Genomic DNA, 14,519 nt, shown 5'->3' on the forward strand with positions numbered 1-14,519 from the left:
AGGGTTGAAATTCTGTGAGTAAATGGGAAATGGTGAAGGATTCCTACTCTTCTGTCATCGTCTTCACAGTATGGCGGCGGTGGGGGGGGGGGGTTGTTGGTTTGTCTAAAATAGATCAATGACTTGTGATGCTGCCAGCGGGATATTGTGACAGGGACAGGATGTACTACTCACAGTAAGACACCAGCTGAGAAAGGGATGGAGGAGTAGAGAAGGACAGAAGCGGTAGAAAACGACTGCTTCGATCAGGGTGGAATCCACGGAGGAGACGGAGGACCATGGCAGAGCCACATTCGTGGGGAGAGAGGACCACCAAATGATATGCAAAGCCTGGGTAAAAACTCTGAAATATACTGACTATATCCCTGAGAGCTTGTGACAGCCACAACGCATCTCTCAGCGTGTGACGCAGGGCCCCTGAAACCCTCTTTGTTCACTAAATCCACTGTGAAGATTCCGCTCATGTTTGGAGATTTGAGAATGTGGGGGAGCAGGATATTAGGGGTGTGTAGTTCTGCAGTAGCCATCTCAGGATTTAGGGCCTAATTATCCCCATCAGCCAGGGTTATTGTGTTGGCGTGATACTCCCAGTGTGCTTCCAGAGACTGCTGAAGAGAATCCTGTCAGCTGTGATATAAATAGAAGCTGCGTTGCTCTATACAAACCAAATTGGAGACCTGAGTCTTAATAATGTCTCCGTTTCCCACCCATGTGTAGTTGTCTTGCATATTCTAATCTAAATATTGCTTTGTGATGTTGTATTTGCCGGTCCGCATGAAGATGTTCTTGGTCCATCCTGATTTTTACGAGCAGCATTTCTGACAGACTGTTATAAATCAGAAATGAGAGAGATTCCATTTCCCTTTCAAGTGTGCATCTATTATTTAACCTGCAATATTTTATGCAGAATGGAAATTAGCCTGGTAAGAGGCACTTTCTTTTCCATCTTCATCGGATGCCAGATTAAATATTGTGTAGTTCAGTGTTCCAGCTCTCTCTCTCTCTCTCTGTCTCTCTCTCTCTGTCTCTCTCTCTCTCTCTCTCTCTCTCTCTCTCTCTCTCTCTCTCTCTCTCTCTCTCTCTGTGCTCATTTAGAATTCAGCTTTGTTGCCTCAGCCTTTTGAAGTGTTGTCAGGGAAGCAGCTTGTGATCTTCATATACATTAGTGTTGAGTCTGACATGGTGTACAGACTCATGCCTTCCTAGTATTTGTTTACACAAACATACAGGCAGCCACCCTGTATTATTCTAATGAATCAAGGAGCTCTAAAGGGGTCCGCATGCGTCCCCCAGCCAAAACAGTTGGGGTGAGTTTCTATAGATTATGAGGACATTTTGGGACGTGTTTGTTTTCGACTTCGGTAAGGTTTGTGTTTGGTTGTTCACATTGTTTTTCTGGAGACGACGACGTTGGTAGCTGAAGTCTACGCCCCTTCGTTGGTGATTGGTCAGCAGTAGGGATTCTTCACTGAAGTCTACATCCCTTCGTTGGTGATTGGTCAGCAGTAGGGATTCTTCACTAAAGTCTTTGTCATTCAATGAGAGATGACTCGTTTTCTTGCAACTTTTTAAAATTGAAATACTGCACCAAACATCTTCATGTAAAGTTGCGTGACTAAGATTTCCTCGTCAAAAACATAAATTATTTGTTGTTGTTGTTATCTTAGATTAATTCTGACTTTTGAGGAAGTGTACTCACTACAGCATCTCAGAATGGCCAAGCAGTACCATTTCAGATAGTTTTCTTGTTTTTCAGGAGAAGGTCTTTTTAAGGGAGCATGCGAGCACACGTTCGGTGAGCCGCCAGCCGAACTTAAACATGCTGACACCTTAATTGCGTCAAGGTTTTAGCTCAGTCTTTTCTTCCATGATACAGGAAGCAGACCCTGGAATACTTTGCTTTGATTCGTTCTTTCAACGTTCCACAGTAAATGTCAGATATCTGTCTTCGTGCTGGATGTGTAATTTCTCAGCTGTTTTCCTTTTTGTGTTAGCTTTTCTATGAATATGACAGTCAAATCACTTGAAATGGGAAGGTGTGCAATGATGGGAGTGTCCATTCCTTCAGAGTATGTGATGGACTCCTGTCACTGAAGAGTCTACTGACGCTCTAAAACTTCTCTTTAGATCTTCAGCTCAACCCACTCAGGGATCTATGTTCTGAATCAGAACTGAGCTGGCTGTGTGACTGGTTGACTCAGGGATCCATGTTCTGAATCAGAACTGAGCTGGCTGTGTGACTGGTTGACTCAGGGATCTATGTTCTGAATCAGAACTGAGCTGGCTGTGTGACTGGTTGACTCAGGGATCTATGTTCTGAATCAGAACTGAGCTGACTGGTTGACTCAGGGATCTATGTTCTGAATCAGAACTGAGCTGGCTGTGTGACTGGTTGACTCAGGGATCTATGTTCTGAATCAGAACTGAGCTGGCTGTGTGACTGGTTGACTCCGGGATCTATGTTCTGAATCAGAACTGAGCTGGCTGTGTGACTGGTTGTTGTGCATGCGTGTGCGCATGCGTGTGTGTAAGGTCCCAGAAAGCAGATATCTCTGTCATTTTGGTTCTTTGTTTCACACACTGCTCTGGGTATCAGATGGCCAATGATGCCTGCCACTATTAATGTCCATGGCTTGATTAGTTAATGATTAGCCAGCTACCAAGACCATGAGTGTTATGACTGCAGAGCAGATGGACCATCACAGGCCCACACACACCCTGAGTAGAAGTCCTGATGGATGCTTGCTCAGAGTGCCAGGGAAGGACGAGTGTCCGGAATTTACAATGCAGTAACATCATACTTAAACCTGCAGTGTGAACAAGGCTTGAATGCTCAAATTAGTTATGGAATACTGATTGTCCAAAGCGGAAGTTAGAAGTTACCAAATAGGATTTGTATGTGTTCAGACAGCAGTCATTAGCTGACATGGCCAAGCTAGTTGTCACAGTAACGCCGGGTGTGTGTGCAGTGGTGCAGGCTATGAAGGTGGTTTGAAATGTGGCTTGAAATATCAGATTCCATGTGCCTTTTTGGCTGTAGGTTCAGACTAGAGGTCGACCGATTAATCGGAATGGCCGATTTTAATTAGGGCCGGTTTTCAAGTTTTCATAACAATCGGAAATCTGTATTTTTGGACGCCGATTTAAAAAAAATAATAATAATAATTTAAAAAACCTTTTAATTTAAATGTATTATTTGTATACCTTTTAACTAGGCAAGTCAGTTATGAACACATTCTTATTTTCAATGACGGCCTAGGAACGGTGGGTTAACTGCCTCGTTCAGGGGCAGAACGACAGATTTTCACCTTGTCAGCACGAGGGATTCAATCTTGCAACCTTACAGTTAACTAGTCCAAAGCAATAACGACCTGCCTCTCTTGTTGCACTCCACAAGGAGACTGCCTGTTACGCGAATGCAGTAAGCCAAGGTAAATTGCTAGCTAGCATTAAACTAAAAAACAATCAATCATAATCACTAGTTAACTACACATGGTTGACGATATTACTAGATATTATCTAGCGTGTCCTGCGTTGCATATAATATGACTGAGCATACAAGTATCTGACTGAGCGGTGGTAGGCAGAAGCAGGCGCGTAAACATTCATTCAAACAGCTCTTTTGTGCGTTTTGCCAGCAGCTCTTTGTTGTGCGTCAAGCATTTCACTGTTTATGACTTCAAACCTATCAACTCCCGAGATGAGGCTGGTGTAACCGAAGTGAAATGGCTAGCTAGTTAGCATGTGCTAATAGCGTTTCAAACTTCACTCGCTATGAGCCTTGGGGTGGTTGTTTCCCTTGTTCTGCGTGGGTAACGCTGCTTCGATGGTGGCTGTTGTCATTGTGTTGCTGGTTCGAGCCCAGGGAGGAGCAAGGAGAGAGACGGAAGCTATACTGTTACACTGGCAATACTAAAGTGCCTATAAGAACATCCAATAGTCAAAGGTTAATGAAATACAAATGGTATAGAGGGAAATAGTCCTATAATTCCTATAATAACTACAACCTAAATCTTCTTACCTGGGAATATTGAAGACTCATGTTAAAAGGAACCACCAGCTTTAAATGTTCTCATGTTCTGAGCAAGGAACTGAAACGTTAGCTTTCTTACATAGCACATATTGCACTTTTACTTTCTTCTCTAACACTTCGTTTTTGCATTATTTAAACCAAATGGAACATGTTTCATCTACTTGAGGCTAAATAGATTTTATTGATGTATTATATTAAGTTAAAATAAGTGTTCATTCAGTATTGTTGTAATTGTCATTATTACAAATATATGTTTTTTTAAATCAGCCGATTTAATCGGTATCGGCTTTTTTGGTCCTCCAATAATCGGTATCGGCGTTGAAAAATCATAATCGGTCGAGCTCTAGTTCAGACTGCAGGAAAAATAACCGATTTGAATCAGAGATGCAATTTTTGGGGGATTTGAGTCATTTCAAAACTGCCAATGTGAACAACACTTAATGTGAGGATCCTTAATGTAATAGACCCCCCCCCCCCCTGTTTACACCATGTACAAAGTGAAGGGTAGGTTAGAGCCTGGTTGAGTCATTGCATGTGTGCGAGGTGTCAACCCCCTGCTTTGTAGTGCCAGATGAAAGGACACTTGATGAAGGCTATGATAAGTGTCACGGTAAAGATTACAGTCCAGAGATGTGCTAAGCTACCTCTCTGCAGGAACTGAGATCCCTGGATCATGTTGAACAACCATTCTGCTTCTTAAACATTACACATCCCAAGGCTTAGGAATGGTTTGTTACGAAGGCTTGCATGCCTTTTTTTCTCACCTTTTGTATATGTGTGAGGAAGTGGCCGTATGTGGCCTGGCTGAGGCTGGGCCTGGCTGTGTCCAGATGTTCATTCCAGTGGGAAAGACGAGGGACACATCTAGAGGGAGAGTGCCACGTTGGTGCCTGGAGAGAGGGGGAGTGACGCACAACAAATACCCGCTTTCTGCTCAGGGAGTCGGAAGACTGAGCTGCTTTCTGCTCAGGGAGTCGGAAGACTGAGCTGCTTTCTGCTCAGGGAGTCGGAAGACTGAGCTGCTTTCTGCTCAGGGAGTCGGAAGACTGAGCTGCTTTCTGCTCAGGGAGTCGGAAGACTGAGCTGCTAGCTGTGTAGTTTACTTTACTCATTTTCATTTATCTCCTTGCTTCTTGGCTACGATTACAGCTGTCTAGCCCTGTAGGAGTAGAGATTTCCATATTGCTGTGGAATATTGATTTGACCATCTTGCTTGCCAACATGTTTTCTGAATTCAAAGGGATTTAAAAAACAATTTTAATCTATTATCCCTATTTATAAAATGGACTACACATGGTTTTAAGGGAATAGCCATGTTAAATTGCCCTCGTTGAGTGCAGAATAGTTTTTTTTCCCTAAAGGTTATTGTAAGTGCTATTTTTCTTATCGTAGCCACTTGGAAGACCACTGCTCTGTTATCCTACTTCATTTCAGGTGACTAGTATCTTGAGGCAGTGTTCAGCTGGCCACTCATACCCTGCCTCTAGTGCCTCCTCTTCAGTCTAACAGGGTTTTGAGGTTCCCTGTTGCAATGTGGGTCATAAAAGATGCATAGTGCTTTATCATGCCTGTCACCTTCAAGGTGGCCATGGGGGGTTGTATTTGATATTAGTAGTATCTCTAAATGGCCTTCATCACATGACCTGTCAAACCAGGCCTTCACCACCCAGACCTGTCAAACCAGGCCTTCACCACCCAGACCTGTCAAACCAGGCCTCCACCACCCAGACCTGTCAAACCAGGCCTTCACCACCCAGACCTGTCAAACCAGGCCTTCACCACCCAGACCTGTCAAACCAGGCCTTCACCACCCAGACCTGTCAAACCAGGCCTTCACCACCCATGACCTGTCAAACCAGGCCTTCACCACCCAGACCTGTCAAACCAGGCCTTCACCACCCAGACCTGTCAAACCAGGCCTTCACCACATGACTTGTCAAACCAGGCCTTCACCACCCAGACCTGTCAAACCAGGCCTTCACCACCCAGACCTGTCAAACCAGGCCTTCACCACCCAGACCTGTCAAACCAGGCCTTCACCACATGACTTGTCAAACCAGGCCTTCACCACCCAGACCTGTCAAACCAGGCCTTCACCACATGACCGTGCATGATAGTACAGCATTGTGCTGTTTAATTACCAAGACAGATTTAGCTTCTGTATTAAACCAACACTAAATGCATGGAGATGTAATTCCAAATTCTGAGTCATATGATTTAGAATCACAAGGTATATTTGCCACAGTCAAGACTTCAACATCCTCTTGGCCCAGATTTGTTGTGTGTGATTTTGTCTTCTATAGCCTCCTTGGCGTGTCAGTACTCTGGTCCAATGGCTAGATCAATAGCAATAGATCAACTGCAAATAAATATTATAATTTGGGGGAATTCTACGAAAAATCCTCCCACACAGCTCGGCCCCAATCAAACATTCATCTTCCTGCTCCACCCCATCTTAGCCTCGACTGAAGATAGTCTCTTTGTTGTTCAAGCAGCCGCTTCACTATGTAACACCGTGCCCACAACAGAGCTTGTATTTATTTTATTTATTTATTTTACCTTTATTTAACTAGGCAAGTCAGTTAAGAACAAATTATTATTTTCAATGACGGCCTAGGAACAATGGGTTAACTGCCTGTTCAGGGGCAGAATGACAGATTTGTACCTAGTCAGCTCGGGGATTTGAACTTGCAGTTACTAGTCCAACGCTCTAACCACTAGGCTACCCTGCCGCCCCAATGTTACCAGCTGTTATAAACTTTCTAATATCTGATTTGAGTGCTTTGTCGATAAGCCCGTTTTGATAAAAGATTGATTGTCTCTCTTTGTGCGGTGATTTACCACCGTCTCCTATTTAACAGCCCTTACCGCCTCCGCTGTAGCAACGTTATAGGGGCGCGGTTAATTGCAGGGTGAAGTATCCCTGTCACTTTCTACACATTGCTCATGATGGATTGGCAGTACATTAATGACCTAGTGGTTGAGACGCCTGTAAATTCATCATGGTTGCAATTACAAATATGTGTTTGTTTCCTCCAGCATCATTTATGGGTCATTCAGAGCCTTAAGTCATTGGCTATTGATGTAAGACCATCATTTTTCCCCTGGTCAAAAAGCATTTACGGCAATCATTTTTGCTTTCCCTCAAAAACGTGTGACTGAAAAGGCTGTGGAACAGCGATCAATCGTAATTTCCTTCCAGAAACATTACGCCTGTTAAAGGAATGTCTTGAAACCTCCAACAAAGGGAAAGTGCAGCGTGATCTGATTACTGCATGATCAATTCTCCTGTAAAAAAGGCCAACGTTAACGTCATTCACCCTGCAAATCTTGGAAGTGTGGTGTTGAACCTTGTAACAAACCCTGTTGTGAACAATTAGATATTATCGTCTGATTTGACAAATTACAATTAATATAGACTAAATGCCCGGGCACAGTTAATAGTACTGATTTCAGTAAGAAGGAAGATGGACGTCAATACTTATTGGATTAGGAGGATAGCCTCCGCATGAGGATCATGTTATAAATATCCAGCTAAATTCTCATGCTCTGGTGAAAGCTGATCTCGCTAAGATTACCCATAGCCTATTATTCCAGAGATTGTGTAGCCTGAACGTCTTAATCGCAGCATGTTTATGACCCACAATTTGCATACAATTTGTATCCGTGCCACTGGTTGCTGCAGTGAACCAACATCCTGCCAATTTTGGCTCTGTAATCTTGTCCACCAAAGGGTACAGGATTAGCCAAAGAGGGTGTGTTTAGTGATTTACAATGCATCATTTGTATTTAATGCAGCACAGTTGGGGCACATTTGACCTTTGACGAATAGGCCTCTGAATGGAGGAGAACATGGATCTTCAATATTCCAGATTATATTTAACCAGTGAATGCCACCTCCATGGAGTCTGCCTTTCATGTTGAACTTTCATGCTATGGATACATATGTCGGAGTGACCTTTATGTTCTCTCCAAATATATCTGATTCTGTCTGATTATATTTCTAAGCCTTTTTGTCCAATGAACATCAGACGCCAGAGGATGAGACTTGGCTGTTTGATTGGCCTAATTTGATTGCAGAGATATAATCCCTGCATGTTTCTTTTAAGTTCTCATTTCTACAATTCATCACAGCCTTTCATCCCTATCAGCAGGGTACTAGAAGACTCTTCATTCACACAGACACATTTCTCTCTGACCATGTTTGCCCAGGAGTTGTCTGATCTCCCGATGTAGGCCTGATGATGGCAGACACTGATAGAGCCCGGTCTTGGTCTGGGAACTCTTGATGTTCCCTGTCAGTGGTCTAAGTCCAAAATGGCTGCCGCCCAGTCAGCTTGTCTCCGTCCAGCAAACACACACAGCATTATCTGCCCTACAGGCCTTGTTGTTGTCTCACATGCTTTCATGTTGTTAGGGACAATTTTTGAAACAACCAAAGATGTCTGCCTGGTAACTCATCCAAAATGTTAACCTTATTAGAATGTGATCATATGTAACTTCTTTCCTGGCGTTTTAGGCCTATATTTAGTAAGTCATCCTTGTCGGTAGGTAGTCACTGTTAGCGATGTGACAAACTGAAACATTTTCTTAATGTTGAAAAACATCTGCTTTCTGTTTAAAACTATAAGCTCCCGAGTGGCGCAGCGGTCTAAGGCACTGCATCTCAGTGCATGAAGCGTCACTATAGTACCTGGTTCGAATCCAGGCTGTATCACATCCGGCTGTAATTGGGAGTTCCATAGGGCACCGCACAATTGGCCCAGCGTCGTCGGGGTTTGGCCGGAGTAGTCCGTCATTGTAAATAATAATTTGTTTACTGACTTGCCTAGTTAAATCAAGGTTAAATAAAAATGTGATAAAATTCACAATGCAGCTGCGCTGTTGCCAGGAATGGTTTGTGTCTCCGGGTGTGGTCCTTTTCAGATGGTTAAGCACTGCTCTGTTACCAGGAATGGTTTGTGTCTCTAGGGTGTGGTCCTTTTCAGATGGTTAAGCACTGCTCTGTTACCAGGAATGGTTTGTGTCTCCGGGTGCAGTCCTTTTCAGATGGTTAAGCACTGCTCTGTTACCAGGAATGGTTTGTGTCTCCGGGTGCAGTCCTTTTCAGATGGTTAAGCACTGCTCTGTTACCAGGAATGGTTTGTGTCTCCGGGTGTGGTCCTTTTCAGATGGTTAAGCACTGCTCTGTTACCAGGAATGGTTTGTGTCTCTAGGGTGTGGTCCTTTTCAGATGGTTAAGCACTGCTCTGTTACCAGGAATGGTTTGTGTCTCCGGGTGCAGTCCTTTTCAGATGGTTAAGCACTGCTCTGTTGCCAGGAATGGTTTGTGTCTCCGGGTGTGGTCCTTTTCAGATGGTTAAGCACTGCTCTGTTACCAGGAATGGTTTGTGTCTCCGGGTGCAGTCCTTTTCAGATGGTTAAGCACTGCTCTGTTACCAGGAATGGTTTGTGTCTCCGGGTGTGGTCCTTTTCAGATGGTTAAGCACTGCTCTGTTACCAGGAATGGTTTGTGTCTCTGGGTGTGGTCCTTTTCAGATGGTTAAGCACTGCTCTGTTACCAGGAATGGTTTGTGTCTCTAGGGTGTGGTCCTTTTCAGATGGTTAAGCACTGCTCTGTTACCAGGAATGGTTTGTGTCTCCGGGTGTGGTCCTTTTCAGATGGTTAAGCACTGCTCTGTTACCAGGAATGGTTTGTGTCTCCGGGTGTGGTCCTTTTCAGATGGTTAAGCACTGCTCTGTTACCAGGAATGGTTTGTGTCTCCGGGTGTGGTCCTTTTCAGATGGTTAAGCACTGCTCTGTTACCAGGAATGGTTTGTGTCTCTGGGTGCAGTCCTTTTCAGATGGTTAAGCACTGCTCTGTTACCAGGAATGGTTTGTGTCTCCGGGTGCGGTCCTTTTCAGGTTCATTGTAAATAATACTTGTACTACCATTACTGTACTTCAATTCCACCTCACATAATTAGCATTTCCTTCTCAACTACACTACCGTTCAAAAGTTTGGGGTCACTTAGAAATGTCCTTGTGCTTTTCTTTCAAAATCATTTTTTTTGTCCATTTAAAATAGCATTAAATTGATCAGAAATACAGTGTGGACATTGTTAATGTTGTAAATGACTATTGTAGCTGGAAACGGCAGATTTTCTATGGAATATCTACATAGGTGTACAGAGGCCAATTATCAGCAACCATCAGTCCTGTGTTCCAATGGCACGTTGTGTTACCTAATCCAAGTGTATCATTTTAAAAGGCTAATTGATCATTAGAAACCCCTTTTGCAATTACGTTAGCACGGCTGAAAACTGTTCTGATTTAAAGAAGCAATAAAAGTGGCCTTCAGACTAGTTGAGAATCTGGAGCATCAGCATTTGAAGAAGATGAGCCTCGCGCTTCAACGCTCTTAGTTCTTGTGGAAATTGACCCACTATGCTGTTTACTTTTTGCGTACTGCATACTGGGATTTGTCGTAATGTTACGAATCCCAATTTCATTTAAAAGTGAACATTTTAAGTGTTCACACTGCTCGTCAATGTAATGTAATGTTTTTGTTGCAGGTGGTGAGGAGTCGGCCAGATGAACTAGATCCAGGGGAACTCGTAGCCGGGGACATGACTGATCCGTTGGCTGTTTTCTGCTGAATGGATTAGGGTGAGTACCTACAGTGCCTTCTTAGAGTATTCATACCCCATGACTTATTCCACATGTTGTTACAGCCTGATTTCAAAATGTATTTTTCTCCTCATCCATCTACACACACTACCCCATAATGACAAAGAGCAAACATGATTTTAGAAAATTAGCTCATTTACATAAGTATTCACACCCCAGGGTCAATACATGTTATAATGCCCTTTGGCAGCAACTACAGCTCTGAGTCTTTCTGGGTAAGTCTATAAGAGCTTTCCACATGTGGATTGTGCAACATTTGCCTATTTTTATTTTTTATAATTCTCTAAGTTCTGTCAAATAAGTTGTTCATTATTACTAGACAACCATTTTTAGGTCTTGATATATATACAGTGAGGGAAACAAGTATTTCCCCTGCTGATTTTGTATGTTTGCCCACTGACAAAGAAATGATCAGTCTATAATTTTAATGGTAGGTTTATTTGAACAGTGAGAGACAGAATAACAACAAAAAAATCCAGAAAAATGCATGTCAAAAATGTTATAAATTGATTTGCATTTTAATGAGGGAAATAAGTATTTGACCCCTGTGCAAAACTTGACTTAGTACTTGGTGGCAAAACCCTTGTTGGCAATCAGAGGTCAGATGTTTCTTGTAGTTGGCCACCAGGTTTGCACACATCTCAGGAGGGATTTTGTCCCACTCCTCTTTGTAGATCTTCTCCAAGTCATTAAGGTTTCGAGGCTGACGTTTGGCAACTCGAACCTTCAGCTCCCTCCACAGATTTTCTATGGAATTAAGATCTGGAGACTGGCTAGGGGGTCAAATATTTATTTCCCTCATTAAAATGCAAATCAATTTATGACATTTTTGACATGCATTTTTCTGGATTTTTTTGTTGTTTTTCTGTCTCTCACTGTTCAATTAAACCTACCATTAAAATTATAAACCAACATTTTCTTTGTCAGTGGGCAAACGTACAAAATCAGCAGAGGATCAAATACTTTTTTCCCTCACTGTATATTTTAATGCAGATTTAAGTCAAAACTGTAACTCAGCCAACACCCAGTGTAGATTTGGCCTTGTATTTGAGGTTATTGTCCTGCTGAAAGGTTCATTCATTTCCCAGTGTATGGTGGGAAGCAGACTGAACCAGGTTTTCCTCTAGGATTTTACATGTGCTTAGCTTTATTCCATTTTTTAAAATAAAAAAACTCCCCAAGTCCTTGCCAATGACCAGCATACCTATGATGCAGGCACCACCTGCTTGAAAATAGGAAGAGTGGTACTCAGTAATGTGTAGTGTTGGGTTTGCTCCAAACATAACGCTTTGTATTCAGCAAAGCAAGTTCATTTCTTTGCCACATTTTTAGCAGTTTTACTTTAGTGCCTTGTTGGAAACAGGATGCATGTTTTGGAATATTTTTATTCTGTACTGGCTTCCTTTTCACTCTGTCAATTAGGTTAGTATTGTGGAGAAACTACAATGTTGATCCATCCTCAGTTTTCTTCTGTCACAGCCATTAAAATCTGTAGCTGTTTTAAAGTCACCATTGCCCTCATGGTGAAATCACTGAGCGGTTTCCTTCCTCTCCGACAACTGAGTTTGGAAGGGAGTCTGTATCTTTGTAGTGACTGGGTGCATTGATACACCATCCAAGTGTAATTAACAACTTCTCCATTCTCAAAGGCATATATTCAATACCCTTCTTGGTCAGGCATTGGAAAACCTCCCTGGTCTTTGTGGTTGAATTTGTGTTAGAAATTCACTTCTCGACTGAGGGACCTTACAATTATCTGTATGTGTGGGGTACAGAGATGAGGTAGTCATTAAACTTATTAAGCAAGTGTTTACTCCTGAACTGATTCATGCATGCCATAACAAAGGGGATGAATACTTATTGACTCAAGACATTTCAGCTTTTCGTTTTTGTATTAATTTGTAAACCTTTCTAAAAACATAGTTCCACTTTATAGGGTATTGTGTGTCGGCCAGCGACAGTCTAATTTGAGTCCATTTTAAATTCAGGCTCTACCACAAATGTGGACCAAGTCCAGGGGTGTGAAATACTTCCTGAAGGCCCTGTACCTGTCATTTTTCAACAGTAACTTACTTTGGAATCATAGAACTGCATTAATGCTGACCCAATCTGACCTGATCTTAAATGAGTAAGCAGAGCTGTGACGGATTTCCCTAAACCCAAACCGTATCAAGTTGATAGCAAAAGGAAAGGAGAAGTCTTTGAACGTGCTCTGGATTCATTAGCCTGTATCAGGCTGGTAATTGGAAGTCTGCATGGAGCGAGAGGACAGGACTTGGGTAGATTCACAGACACTGATCAAAGCTGTATCCCCTACAGCTCCACGGGCTGCTTTTTTTTTATGCCACCTCTTCCTGCAAAAGACTCGCTCGGAGGGGATATGTCACATGTTCAAGGTCCCAATACCTGTAACCCTGCTATGTCATGAGGTTTTAACCATGTAAGCCTTACTGTGGAAGGATCCCATGTCCTGCTCCATCCCTGAATCATATTCTGTTATGCTGCTGCAAGGCTACATGTAAGCCTTACTGTGGAAGGATCCCATGTCCTGCTCCATCCCTGAATCATATTCTGTTATGCTGCTGCAAGGCTACATGTAAGCCTTACTGTGGAAGGATCCCATGTCCTGCTCCATCCCTGAATCATATTCTGTTATGCTGCTTCAAGGCTACATGTAAGCCTTACTGTGGAAGGATCCCATGTCCTGCTCCATCCCTGAATCATATTCTGTTATGCTGCTGTAGAGGCTACATGTAAGCCTTACTGTGGAAGGATCCCATGTCCTGCTCCATCCCTGAATCATATTCTGTTATGCTGCTACAAGGCTACATGTAAGCCTTACTGTGGAAGGATCCCATGTCCTGCTCCATCCCTGAATCATATTCTGTTATGCTGCTGCAAGGCTACATGTAAGCCTTACTGTGGAAGGATCCCATGTCCTGCTCCATCCCTGAATCATATTCTGTTATGCTGCTGTAGAGGCTACATGTAAGCCTTACTGTGGAAGGATCCCATGTCCTGCTCCATCCCTGAATCATATTCTGTTATGCTGCTGCAAGGCTACATGTAAGCCTTACTGTGGAAGGATCCCATGTCCTGCTCCGTCCCTGAATCATATTCTGTTATGCTGCTGTAGAGGCTACATGTAAGCCTTACTGTGGAAGGATCCCATGTCCTGCTCCATCCCTGAATCATATTCTGTTATGCTGCTTCAAGGCTACATGTAAGCCTTACTGTGGAAGGATCCCATGTCCTGCTCCATCCCTGAATCATATTCTGTTATGCTGCTGTAGAGGCTACATGTAAGCCTTACTGTGGAAGGATCCCATGTCCTGCTCCATCCCTGAATCATATTCTGTTATGCTGCTGTAGAGGCTACATGTAAGCCTTACTGTGGAAGGATCCCATGTCCTGCTCCATCCCTGAATCATATTCTGTTATGCTGCTGCAAGGCTACATGTAAGCCTTACTGTGGAAGGATCCCATGTCCTGCTCCATCCCTGAATCATATTCTGTTATGCTGCTGCAAGGCTACATGTAAGCCTTACTGTGGAAGGATCCCATGTCCTGCTCCATCCCTGAATCATATTCTGTTATGCTGCTGTAGAGGCTACATGTAAGCCTTACTGTGGAAGGATCCCATGTCCTGCTCCATCCCTGAATCATATTCTGTTATGCTGCTGTAGAGGCTACATGTAAGCCTTACTGTGGAAGGATCCCATGTCCTGCTCCGTCCCTGAATCATATTCTGTTATGCTGCTGTAGAGGCTACATGTAAGCCTTACTGTGGAAGGATCCCATATCCTGCTCCATCCC

General features: G+C 43.2%; 1 protein-coding gene across 1 annotated transcript in view; it reads left to right on the forward strand.

Annotated features, from left to right (window-relative positions):
* The window catches only part of glceb (glucuronic acid epimerase b), an 80,306-nt gene that overhangs the window by 24,639 nt on the left and 41,148 nt on the right, over positions 1-14,519 (forward strand). Inside the window, exon 2 of the mRNA XM_036963807.2 lies at positions 10,589-10,682. The gene's annotated coding sequence lies outside the window, so the exon portion shown is untranslated. The remainder of the gene's footprint in view (positions 1-10,588; positions 10,683-14,519) is intronic.

This window comes from Oncorhynchus mykiss, chromosome 26 (assembly GCF_057628025.1).
Source record: "Oncorhynchus mykiss isolate SJ-2025 chromosome 26, ASM5762802v1, whole genome shotgun sequence".
NCBI classification, from domain to species: domain Eukaryota; kingdom Metazoa; phylum Chordata; class Actinopteri; order Salmoniformes; family Salmonidae; genus Oncorhynchus; species Oncorhynchus mykiss.